This window comes from Theobroma cacao, chromosome 7 (assembly GCF_053813885.1).
Source record: "Theobroma cacao isolate CCN51 chromosome 7, ASM5381388v1, whole genome shotgun sequence".
NCBI classification, from domain to species: domain Eukaryota; kingdom Viridiplantae; phylum Streptophyta; class Magnoliopsida; order Malvales; family Malvaceae; genus Theobroma; species Theobroma cacao.
In genome coordinates, this window is record NC_142645.1 from 28,651,090 (window position 1) to 28,664,820 (window position 13,731).

Sequence of the window (13,731 nt, forward strand, 5' to 3'; positions counted from 1 at the left end):
GTAATAAGGCTTTTCTAGGCATGAGTGACTATAAATGATCTTTTCTTGACAATGGATGGCTTTCGCCCCATATTTCCCGAGGCAAACAATCAATTACAATATGTTTTAATCAAAAAATGTAAAAAAAATTCAAAATAAATTCAATAATGGGATTATAAAGGGATTTAAACCGAGTAATAAGGCTTTTCTAGGCATGAGTGACTATAAATGATCTTTTCTTGACAATGGATGGCTTTCGCCCCATATTTCCCAAGGCAAACAATCAATTACAATATGTTTTAATCAAAAAATGTAAAAAAAATTCAAAATAAATTCGATAATGGGATTATAAAGGCATTTAAACCGAGTAATAAGGCTTTTCTAGGCATGAGTGACTATAAATGATCTTTTCTTGACAATGGATGGCTTTCGCTCCATGTTTCCCGAGGCAAACAATCAATTACAATCTGTTTTAATCAAAAAATGTAAAAACAATTCAAAATAAATTCAATAATGGGATTATAAACGCATTTAAACTAAGTAATAAGGCTTTTCTAGGCATGAGTGACTATAAATGATCTTTTCTTGATAATGAATGGCTTTCTCTCCATGTTTCCCGAGGCAAACAATCAATTACAATCTGTTTTAATCATAAAATGTAAAAACAATTCAAAATAACTTCAATAATGGGATTATAAAAGCATTTAAACCGAGTAATAAGGCTTTTCTAGGCATAAGTGACTATAAATGATCTATTCTTGACAATGGATGGGTTTTGCTCCATGTTTCCCGAGGCAAACAATCAATTACAATATGTTTTAATCAAAAAATTTAAAAAAAAATTCAAAACAAATTCAATAATGGGATTATAAAGGCATTTAAACCGAGTAATAAGGCTTTTCTAGGCATGAGTGAGTATAAATGATCTTTTCTTGACAATGGATGGCTTTCGCTCCATGTTTGCCGAGGCAAACAATCAATTACAATCTGTTTTAATCAAAAAATGTAAAAACAATTCAAAATAAATTCAATAATGGGATTATAAAGGCATTTAAACCGAGTAATAAGGCTTTTCTAGGCATGAGTGACTATAAATGATCTTTTCTTGACAATGGATGGCTTTCCCTCCATATTTCCGGAGGCAAACAATCAATTACAATATGTTTTAATCAAAAAATGTAAAAACAATTCAAAATAAATTCAATAATGGGATTATAAAGGCATTTAAACCGAGTAATAAGGCTTTTCTAGGCATGAGTGACTATAAATGATCTTTTCTTGACAATGGATGGCTTTCGCCCCATATTTCCCGAGGCAAACAATCAATTACAATCTGTTTTAATCAAAAAATGTAAAAACAATTCAAAATAAATTCAATAATCGGATTATAAACGCATTTAAACTAAGTAATAAGGCTTTTCTAGGCATGAGTGACTATAAATGATCTTTTCTTGATAATGAATGGCTTTCTCTCCATGTTTCCCGAGGCAAACAATCAATTACAATCTGTTTTAATCATAAAATGTAAAAACAATTCAAAATAACTTCAATAATGGGATTATAAAAGCATTTAAACCGAGTAATAAGGCTTTTCTTGGCATAAGTGACTATAAATGATCTATTCTTGACAATGGATGGGTTTTGCTCCATGTTTCCCGAGGCAAACAATCAATTACAATATGTTTTAATCAAAAAATTTAAAAAAAAATTCAAAACAAATTCAATAATGGGATTATAAAGGCATTTAAACCGAGTAATAAGGCTTTTCTAGGCATGAGTGACTATAAATGATCTTTTCTTGACAATGGATGGCTTTCGCTCCATGTTTCCCGAGGCAAACAATCAATTACAATCTGTTTTAATCAAAAAATGTAAAAACAATTCAAAATAAATTCAATAATGGGATTATAAAGGCATTTAAACCGAGTAATAAGGCTTTTCTAGGCATGAGTGACTATAAATGATCTTTTCTTGACAATGGATGGCTTTCCCTCCATATTTCCGGAGGCAAACAATCAATTACAATATGTTTTAATCAAAAAATGTAAAAACAATTCAAAATAAATTCAATAATGGGATTATAAAGGGAATTAAAACGAGTAATAAGGCTTTTCTAGGCATGAGTGACTATAAATGATCTTTTCTTGACAATGGATGGCTTTCGCCCCATATTTCCCGAGGCAAACAATCAATTACAATATGTTTTAATCAAAAATGTAAAAACAATTCAAAATAAATTCAATAATGGGATTATAAACGCATTTAAACTAAGTAATAAGCCTTTTCTAGGCATGAGTGACTATAAATAATCTTTTCTTGACAATGGATGGCTTTCGCTCCATGTTTCCCGAGGCAAACAATCAATTACAATCTGTTTTAATCAAAAAATGTAAAAACAATTCAAAATAAATTCAGTAATGGGATTATAAAAGCATTTAAACCGAGTAATAAGGCTTTTCTAGGCATAAGTTACTATAAATGATCTATTCTTGACAATGGATGGGTTTGGCTCCATGTTTCCCGAGGCAAACAATCAATTACAATATGTTTTAATCAAAAAATGTAAAAACAATTTAAAATAAATTCGATAATGGGATTATAAAGGCATTTAAACCGAGTAATAAGGCTTTTCTAGGCATGAGTGACTATAAATGATCTTTTCTTGACAATGGATGGCTTTCGCCCCATATTTCCCGAGGCAAACAATCAATTACAATATGTTTTAATCAAAAAATGTAAAAAAATTTCAAAATAAATTCAATAATGGGATTATAAAGGGATTTAAACCGAGTAATAAGGCTTTTCTAGGCATGAGTGACTATAAATGATCTTTTCTTGACAATGGATGGCTTTCGCCCCGTATTTCCCGAGGCAAACAATCAATTACAATATGTTTTAATCAAAAAATGTAAAAAAAATTCAAAATAAATTCAATAATGGAATTATAAAGGCATTTAAACCGAGTAATAAGGCTTTTTTAGGCATAAGTGACTATAAATGATCTATTCTTGACAATGGATGGGGTTGGCTCCATGTTTCCCGAGGCAAACAAACAATTACAATCTGTTTTAATCAAAAAATGTAAAAAAAATTCAAAACAAATTCAATAATAGGATTATAAAGGCATTTAAACAGAGTAATAAGGCTTTTCTTGGCATGAGTGACTATAAATGATCTTTTCTTGACAATGGATGGCTTTCCCTCCATATTTCCGGAGGCAAACAATCAATTACAATATGTTTTAATGAAAAAATGTAAAAACAATTCAAAATAAATTCAATAATGGGATTATAAAGGCATTTAAACCGAGTAATAAGGCTTTTCTAGGCATGTGTGACTATAAATGATCTTTTCTTGACAATGGATGGCTTTCCCTCCATATTTCCGGAGGCAAACAATCAATTACAATATGTTTTAATGAAAAAATGTAAAAACAATTCAAAATAAATTCAATAATGGGATTATAAAGGCATTTAAACCGAGTAATAAGGCTTTTCTAGGCATGAGTGACTATAAATGATCTTTTCTTGACAATGGATGGCTTTCGCCCTATATTTCCCGAGGCAAACAATCAATTACAATCTGTTTTAATCAAAAATGTAAAAACAATTCAAAATAAATTCAATAATGGGATTATAAACGCATTTAAACTAAGTAATAAGCCTTTTCTAGGCATGAGTGACTATAAATAATCTTTTCTTGACAATGGATGGCTTTCGCTCCATGTTTCCCGAGGCAAACAATCAATTACAATCTGTTTTAATCAAAAAATGTAAAAACAATTCAAAATAAATTCAGTAATGGGATTATAAAAGCATTTAAACCGATTAATAAGACTTTTCTAGGCATAAGTTACTATAAATGATCTATTCTTGACAATGGATGGGTTTGGCTCCATGTTTCCCGAGGCAAACAATCAATTACAATATGTTTTAATAAAAAAATGTAAAAACAATTTAAAATAAATTCGATAATGGGATTATAAAAGCATTTAAACCGAGTAATAAGGCTTTTCTAGGCATGAGTGACTATAAATGATCTTTTCTTGACAATGGATGGCTTTCGCCCCATATTTCCCAAGGCAAACAATCAATTACAATATGTTTTAATCAAAAAATGTAAAAAAAATTCAAAATAAATTCAATAATGGGATTATAAAGGGATTTAAACCGAGTAATAAGGCTTTTCTAGGCATGAGTGACTATAAATGATCTTTTCTTGACAATGGATGGCTTTCGCCCCATATTTCCCAAGGCAAACAATCAATTACAATATGTTTTAATCAAAAAATGTAAAAAAAATTCAAAATAAATTCGATAATGGGATTATAAAGGCATTTAAACCGAGTAATAAGGCTTTTCTAGGCATGAGTGACTATAAATGATCTTTTCTTGACAATGGATGGCTTTCGCTCCATGTTTCCCGAGGCAAACAATCAATTACAATCTGTTTTAATCAAAAAATGTAAAAACAATTCAAAATAAATTCAATAATGGGATTATAAAGGCATTTAAACCGAGTAATAAGGCTTTTCTAGGCATGAGTGACTATAAATGATCTTTTCTTGACAATGGATGGCTTTCGCTCCATATTTCCCGAGGCAAACAATCAATTACAATATGTTTTAATCAAAAAATGTACAAAAAATTAAAAATAAATTCAATAATGGGATTATAAAGGGATTTAAACCGAGAAATAAGGCTTTTTTAGGCATAAGTGACTACAAATGATCTATTCTTGACAATGGATGGGTTTTGCTCCATGTTTCCCGAGGCACACAAACAATTACAATCTGTTTTAATCAAAAAATGTAAAAAAAATTCATAATAAATTCAATAATGGGATTATAAAGGCATTTAAACCGAGTAATAAGGCTTTTCTAGGCATGAGTGACTATAAATGATCTTTTCTTGACAATGGATGGCTTTCGCTCCATGTTTCCCGAGGCAAACAATCAATTACAATCTGTTTTAATCAAAAAATGTAAAAACAATTCAAAATAAATTCAATAATGGGATTATAAAGGCATTTAAACCGAGTAATAAGGCTTTTCTAGGCATGAGTGACTATAAATGATCTTTTCTTGACAATGGATGGCTTTCGCCCCATATTTCCCGAGGCAAACAATCAATTACAATATGTTTTAATCAAAAAATGTAAAAAAAATTCAAAATAAATTCAATAATGGGATTATAAAGGGATTTAAACCGAGTAATAAGGCTTTTCTAGGCATGAGTGACTATAAATGATCTTTTCTTGACAATGGATGGCTTTCGCCCCATATTTCCCAAGGCAAACAATCAATTACAATATGTTTTAATCAAAAAATGTAAAAAAAATTCAAAATAAATTCGATAATGGGATTATAAAGGCATTTAAACCGAGTAATAAGGCTTTTCTAGGCATGAGTGACTATAAATGATCTTTTCTTGACAATGGATGGCTTTCGCTCCATGTTTCCCGAGGCAAACAATCAATTACAATCTGTTTTAATCAAAAAATGTAAAAACAATTCAAAATAAATTCAATAATGGGATTATAAACGCATTTAAACTAAGTAATAAGGCTTTTCTAGGCATGAGTGACTATAAATGATCTTTTCTTGATAATGAATGGCTTTCTCTCCATGTTTCCCGAGGCAAACAATCAATTACAATCTGTTTTAATCATAAAATGTAAAAACAATTCAAAATAACTTCAATAATGGGATTATAAAAGCATTTAAACCGAGTAATAAGGCTTTTCTAGGCATAAGTGACTATAAATGATCTATTCTTGACAATGGATGGGTTTTGCTCCATGTTTCCCGAGGCAAACAATCAATTACAATATGTTTTAATCAAAAAATTTAAAAAAAAATTCAAAACAAATTCAATAATGGGATTATAAAGGCATTTAAACCGAGTAATAAGGCTTTTCTAGGCATGAGTGAGTATAAATGATCTTTTCTTGACAATGGATGGCTTTCGCTCCATGTTTGCCGAGGCAAACAATCAATTACAATCTGTTTTAATCAAAAAATGTAAAAACAATTCAAAATAAATTCAATAATGGGATTATAAAGGCATTTAAACCGAGTAATAAGGCTTTTCTAGGCATGAGTGACTATAAATGATCTTTTCTTGACAATGGATGGCTTTCCCTCCATATTTCCGGAGGCAAACAATCAATTACAATATGTTTTAATCAAAAAATGTAAAAACAATTCAAAATAAATTCAATAATGGGATTATAAAGGCATTTAAACCGAGTAATAAGGCTTTTCTAGGCATGAGTGACTATAAATGATCTTTTCTTGACAATGGATGGCTTTCGCCCCATATTTCCCGAGGCAAACAATCAATTACAATCTGTTTTAATCAAAAAATGTAAAAACAATTCAAAATAAATTCAATAATCGGATTATAAACGCATTTAAACTAAGTAATAAGGCTTTTCTAGGCATGAGTGACTATAAATGATCTTTTCTTGATAATGAATGGCTTTCTCTCCATGTTTCCCGAGGCAAACAATCAATTACAATCTGTTTTAATCATAAAATGTAAAAACAATTCAAAATAACTTCAATAATGGGATTATAAAAGCATTTAAACCGAGTAATAAGGCTTTTCTTGGCATAAGTGACTATAAATGATCTATTCTTGACAATGGATGGGTTTTGCTCCATGTTTCCCGAGGCAAACAATCAATTACAATATGTTTTAATCAAAAAATTTAAAAAAAAATTCAAAACAAATTCAATAATGGGATTATAAAGGCATTTAAACCGAGTAATAAGGCTTTTCTAGGCATGAGTGACTATAAATGATCTTTTCTTGACAATGGATGGCTTTCGCTCCATGTTTCCCGAGGCAAACAATCAATTACAATCTGTTTTAATCAAAAAATGTAAAAACAATTCAAAATAAATTCAATAATGGGATTATAAAGGCATTTAAACCGAGTAATAAGGCTTTTCTAGGCATGAGTGACTATAAATGATCTTTTCTTGACAATGGATGGCTTTCCCTCCATATTTCCGGAGGCAAACAATCAATTACAATATGTTTTAATCAAAAAATGTAAAAACAATTCAAAATAAATTCAATAATGGGATTATAAAGGGAATTAAAACGAGTAATAAGGCTTTTCTAGGCATGAGTGACTATAAATGATCTTTTCTTGACAATGGATGGCTTTCGCCCCATATTTCCCGAGGCAAACAATCAATTACAATATGTTTTAATCAAAAATGTAAAAACAATTCAAAATAAATTCAATAATGGGATTATAAACGCATTTAAACTAAGTAATAAGCCTTTTCTAGGCATGAGTGACTATAAATAATCTTTTCTTGACAATGGATGGCTTTCGCTCCATGTTTCCCGAGGCAAACAATCAATTACAATCTGTTTTAATCAAAAAATGTAAAAACAATTCAAAATAAATTCAGTAATGGGATTATAAAAGCATTTAAACCGAGTAATAAGGCTTTTCTAGGCATAAGTTACTATAAATGATCTATTCTTGACAATGGATGGGTTTGGCTCCATGTTTCCCGAGGCAAACAATCAATTACAATATGTTTTAATCAAAAAATGTAAAAACAATTTAAAATAAATTCGATAATGGGATTATAAAGGCATTTAAACCGAGTAATAAGGCTTTTCTAGGCATGAGTGACTATAAATGATCTTTTCTTGACAATGGATGGCTTTCGCCCCATATTTCCCGAGGCAAACAATCAATTACAATATGTTTTAATCAAAAAATGTAAAAAAATTTCAAAATAAATTCAATAATGGGATTATAAAGGGATTTAAACCGAGTAATAAGGCTTTTCTAGGCATGAGTGACTATAAATGATCTTTTCTTGACAATGGATGGCTTTCGCCCCGTATTTCCCGAGGCAAACAATCAATTACAATATGTTTTAATCAAAAAATGTAAAAAAAATTCAAAATAAATTCAATAATGGAATTATAAAGGCATTTAAACCGAGTAATAAGGCTTTTTTAGGCATAAGTGACTATAAATGATCTATTCTTGACAATGGATGGGGTTGGCTCCATGTTTCCCGAGGCAAACAAACAATTACAATCTGTTTTAATCAAAAAATGTAAAAAAAATTCAAAACAAATTCAATAATAGGATTATAAAGGCATTTAAACAGAGTAATAAGGCTTTTCTTGGCATGAGTGACTATAAATGATCTTTTCTTGACAATGGATGGCTTTCGCTCCATGTTTCCCAAGGCAAACAATCAATTACAATCTGTTTTAACCAAAAAATGTAAAAACAATTCAAAATAAATTCAATAATGGGATTATAAAGGCATTTAAACCGAGTAATAAGGCTTTTCTAGGCATGAGTGACTATAAATGATCTTTTCTTGACAATGGATGGCTTTCGCCCCATATTTCCGGAGGCAAACAATTAATTACAATATGTTTTAATCAAAAAATGTAAAAAAAATTCAAAATAAATTCAATAATGGAATTATAAAGGCATTTAAACCGAGTAATAAGGCTTTTTTAGGCATAAGTGACTATAAATGATCTATTCTTGACAATGGATGGGGTTTGCTCCATGTTTCCCGAGGCAAACAAACAATTACAATCTGTTTTAATCAAAAAATGTAAAAAAAATTCAAAACAAATTCAATAATGGGATTATAAAGGCATTTAAACCGAGTAATAAGGCTTTTCTAGGCATGAGTGACTATAAATGATCTTTTCTTGACAATGGATGGCTTTCGCTCCATGTTTCCCGAGGCAAACAATCAATTACAATCTGTTTTAATCAAAAAATGTAAAAACAATTCAAAATAAATTCAATAATGGGATTATAAAGGCATTTAAACCTAGTAATAAGGCGTTTCTAGGCATGAGTGACTATAAATGATCTTTTCTTGACAATGGATGGCTTTCGCCCCATATTTCCGAAGGCAAACAATCAATTACAATATGTTTTAATCAAAAAATGTAAAAAAAATTCAAAATAAATTCAATAATGGAATTATAAAGGCATTTAAACCGAGTAATAAGGCTTTTTTAGGCATAAGTGACTATAAATGATCTATTCTTGACAATGGATGGGGTTTGCTCCATGTTTCCCGAGGCAAACAAACAATTACAATCTGTTTTAATCAAAAAATGTAAAAAAAATTCAAAACAAATTCAATAATGGGATTATAAAGGCATTTAAACCGAGTAATAAGGCTTTTCTAGGCATGAGTGACAATAAATGATCTTTTCTTGACAATGGATGGCTTTCGCTCCATGTTTCCCGAGGCAAACAATCAATTACAATCTGTTTTAATCAAAAAATGTAAAAAAAATTCAAAATAAATTTGATAATGGGATTATAAACGCATTTAAACCGAGTAATAAGACTTTTCTAGGCATGAGTGGCTATAAATGAACTTTTCTTGACCATGGATGGCTTTCGCTCCATGTTCCCCGAGGCAAACAATCAATTACAATATGTTTTAATCAAAAAATGTAAAAAAAATTCAAAATAAATTCAATAATGGAATTATAAAAGCATTTACACCGAGTAATAAGGCTTTTTTAGGCATAAGTGACTATAAATGATCTATTCTTGACAATGGATGGGGTTTGCTCCATGTTTCCCGAGGCAAACAAACAATTACAATCTGTTTTAATCAAAAAATGTAAAAAAAATTCAAAACAAATTCAATAATGGGATTATAAAGGCATTTAAACCGAGTAATAAGGCTTTTCTAGGCATGAGTGACTATAAATGATCTTTTCTTGACAATGGATGGCTTTCGCTCCATGTTTCCCGAGGCAAACAATCAATTACAATCTATTTTAATCAAAAAATGTAAAAACAATTCAAAATAAATTCAATAATGGGATTATAAAGGCATTTAAACCGAGTAATAAGGCTTTTCTAGGCATGAGTGACTATAAATGATCTTTTCTTGACAATGGATGGCTTTCGCTCCATATTTCCCGAGGCAAACAATCAATTACAATATGTTTTAATCAAAAAATGTAAAAAAAATTCAAAATAAATTCAATAATGGGATTATAAAGGGATTTAAACCGAGTAATAAGGCTTTTTTAGGCATAAGTGACTACAAATGATCTATTCTTGACAATGGATGGGTTTTGCTCCATGTTTCCCGAGGCACACAAACAATTACAATCTGTTTTAATCAAAAAATGTAAAAAAAATTCATAATAAATTCAATAATGGGAATATAAAGGCATTTAAACCGAGTAATAAGGCTTTTCTAGGCATGAGTGACTATAAATGATCTTTTCTTGACAATGGATGGCTTTCGCTCCATGTTTCCCGAGGCAAACAATCAATTACAATCTGTTTTAATCAAAAAATGTAAAAACAATTCAAAATAAATTCAATAATGGGATTATAAACGCATTTAAACTAAGTAATAAGGCTTTTCTAGGCATGAGTGACTATAAATGATCTTTTCATGATAATGAATGGCTTTCTCTCCATGTTTCCCGAGGCAAACAATCAATTACAATCTGTTTTAATCATAAAATGTAAAAACAATTCAAAATAACTTCAATAATGGGATTATAAAAGCATTTAAACCGAGTAATAAGGCTTTTCTAGGCATAAGTGACTATAAATGATCTATTCTTGACAATGGATGGGTTTTGCTCCATGTTTCCCGAGGCAAACAATCAATTACAATATGTTTTAATCAAAAAATTTAAAAAAAAATTCAAAACAAATTCAATAATGGGATTATAAAGGCATTTAAACCGAGTAATAAGGCTTTTCTAGGCATGAGTGACTATAAATGATCTTTTCTTGACAATGGATGGCTTTCGCTCCATGTTTCCCGGGGCAAACAATCAATTACAATATGTTTTAATCAAAAAATTTAAAAAAAAATCAAAACAAATTCAATAATGGGATTATAAAGGCATTTAAACCGAGTAATAAGGCTTTTCTAGGCATGAGTGACTATAAATGATCTTTTCTTGACAATGGATGGCTTTCGCTCCATCTTTCCCGAGGGAAACAATCAATTACAATCTGTTTTAATCAAAAAATGTAAAAACAATTCAAAAGAAATTCAATAATGGGATTATAAAGGCATTTAAACCGAGTAATAAGGCTTTTCTAGGCATGAGTGAATATAAATGATCTTTTCTTGACAATGGATGGCTTTCGCCCCATATTTCCCGAGGCAAACAATCAATTACAATCTTTTTTAATCATAAAATGTAAAATCAATTCAAAATAACTTCAATAATGGGATTATAAAAGCATTTAAACCGAGTAATAAGGCTTTTCTAGGCATAAGTGACTATAAATGATCTATTCTTGACAATGGATGGGTTTTGCTCCATGTTTCCCGAGGCAAACAATCAATTACAATCTGTTTTAATCAAAAAATTTAAAAAAAAATTCAAAACAAATTCAATAATGGGATTATAAAGGCATTTAAACCGAGTAATAAGGCTTTTCTAGGCATGAGTGACTATAAATGATCTTTTCTTGACAATGGATGGCTTTCGCTCCATGTTTCCCGAGGCAAACAATCAATTACAATCTGTTTTAATCAAAAATGTAAAAACAATTCAAAATAAATTCAATAATGGGATTATAAAGGCATTTAAACCGAGTAATAAGGCTTTTCTAGGCATGAGTGACTATAAATGATCTTTTCTTGACAATGGATGGCTTTCCCTCCATATTTCCGGAGGCAAACAATCAATTCCAATATGTTTTAATCAAAAAAATGTAAAAACAATTCAAAATAAATGCAATAATGGGATTATAAATGCATTTAAACCGAGTAATAAGGCTTTTCTAGCCATGAGTGACTATAAATGATCTTTTCTTGACAATGGATGGCTTTCGCTCCATGTTTCCCGAGGCAAACAATCAATTACAATCTGTTTTAATCAAAAAATGTAAAAACAATTCAAAATAAATTCAGTAATGGGATTATAAAAGCATTTAAACCGAGTAATAAGGCTTTTCTAGGCATAAGTTACTATAAATGATCTATTCTTGACAATGGATGGGTTTGGCTCCATGTTTCCCGAGGTAAACAATCAATTACAATATGTTTTAATCAAAAAATGTAAAAACAATTTAAAATAAATTCGATAATGGGATTATAAAGGCATTTAAACCGAGTAATACGGCTTTTCTAGGCATGAGTGACTATAAATGATCTTTTCTTGACAATGGATGGCTTTCCCTCCATATTTCCGGAGGCAAACAATCAATTCCAATATGTTTTAATCAAAAAAATGTAAAAACAATTCAAAATAAATTCAATAATGGGATTATAAATGCATTTAAACCGAGTAATAAGGCTTTTCTAGGCATGAGTGACTATAAATGATCTTTTCTTGACAATGGATGGCTTTCGCTCCATGTTTCCCGAGGCAAACAATCAATTACAATCTATTTTAATCAAAAAATGTAAAAACAATTCAAAATAAATTCAATAATGGGATTATAAAGGCATTTAAACCGAGTAATAAGGCTTTTCTAGGCATGAGTGACTATAAATGATCTTTTCTTGACAATGGATGGCTTTCGCTCCATATTTCCCGAGGCAAACAATCAATTACAATATGTTTTAATCAAAAAATGTAAAAAAAATTCAAAATAAATTCAATAATGGGATTATAAAGGGATTTAAACCGAGTAATAAGGCTTTTTTAGGCATAAGTGACTACAAATGATCTATTCTTGACAATGGATGGGTTTTGCTCCATGTTTCCCGAGGCACACAAACAATTACAATCTGTTTTAATCAAAAAATGTAAAAAAAATTCATAATAAATTCAATAATGGGATTATAAAGGCATTTAAACCGAGTAATAAGGCTTTTCTAGGCATGAGTGACTATAAATGATCTTTTCTTGACAATGGATGGCTTTCGCTCCATGTTTCCCGAGGCAAACAATCAATTACAATCTGTTTTAATCAAAAAATGTAAAAACAATTCAAAATAAATTCAATAATGGGATTATAAACGCATTTAAACTAAGTAATAAGGCTTTTCTAGGCATGAGTGACTATAAATGATCTTTTCATGATAATGAATGGCTTTCTCTCCATGTTTCCCGAGGCAAACAATCAATTACAATCTGTTTTAATCATAAAATGTAAAAACAGTTCAAAATAACTTCAATAATGGGATTATAAAAGCATTTAAACCGAGTAATAAGGCTTTTCTAGGCATAAGTGACTATAAATGATCTATTCTTGACAATGGATGGGTTTTGCTCCATGTTTCCCGAGGCAAACAATCAATTACAATATGTTTTAATCAAAAAATTTAAAAAAAAATTCAAAACAAATTCAATAATGGGATTATAAAGGCATTTAAACCGAGTAATAAGCCTTTTCTAGGCATGAGTGACTATAAATGATCTTTTCTTGACAATGGATGGCTTTCGCTCCATGTTTCCCGGGGCAAACAATCAATTACAATCTGTTTTAATCAAAAAATGTAAAAACAATTCAAAATAAATTCAATAATGGGATTATAAAGGCATTTAAACCGAGTAATAAGGCTTTTCTAGGCATGAGTGACTATAAATGATCTTTTCTTGACAATGGATGGCTTTCCCTCCATATTTCCGGAGGCAAACAATCAATTACAATATGTTTTAATCAAAAAATGTAAAAACAATTCAAAATAAATTCAATAATGGGATTATAAAGGCATTTAAACCGAGTAATAAGGCTTTTCTAGGCATGAGTGACTATAAATGATCTTTTCTTGACAATGGATGG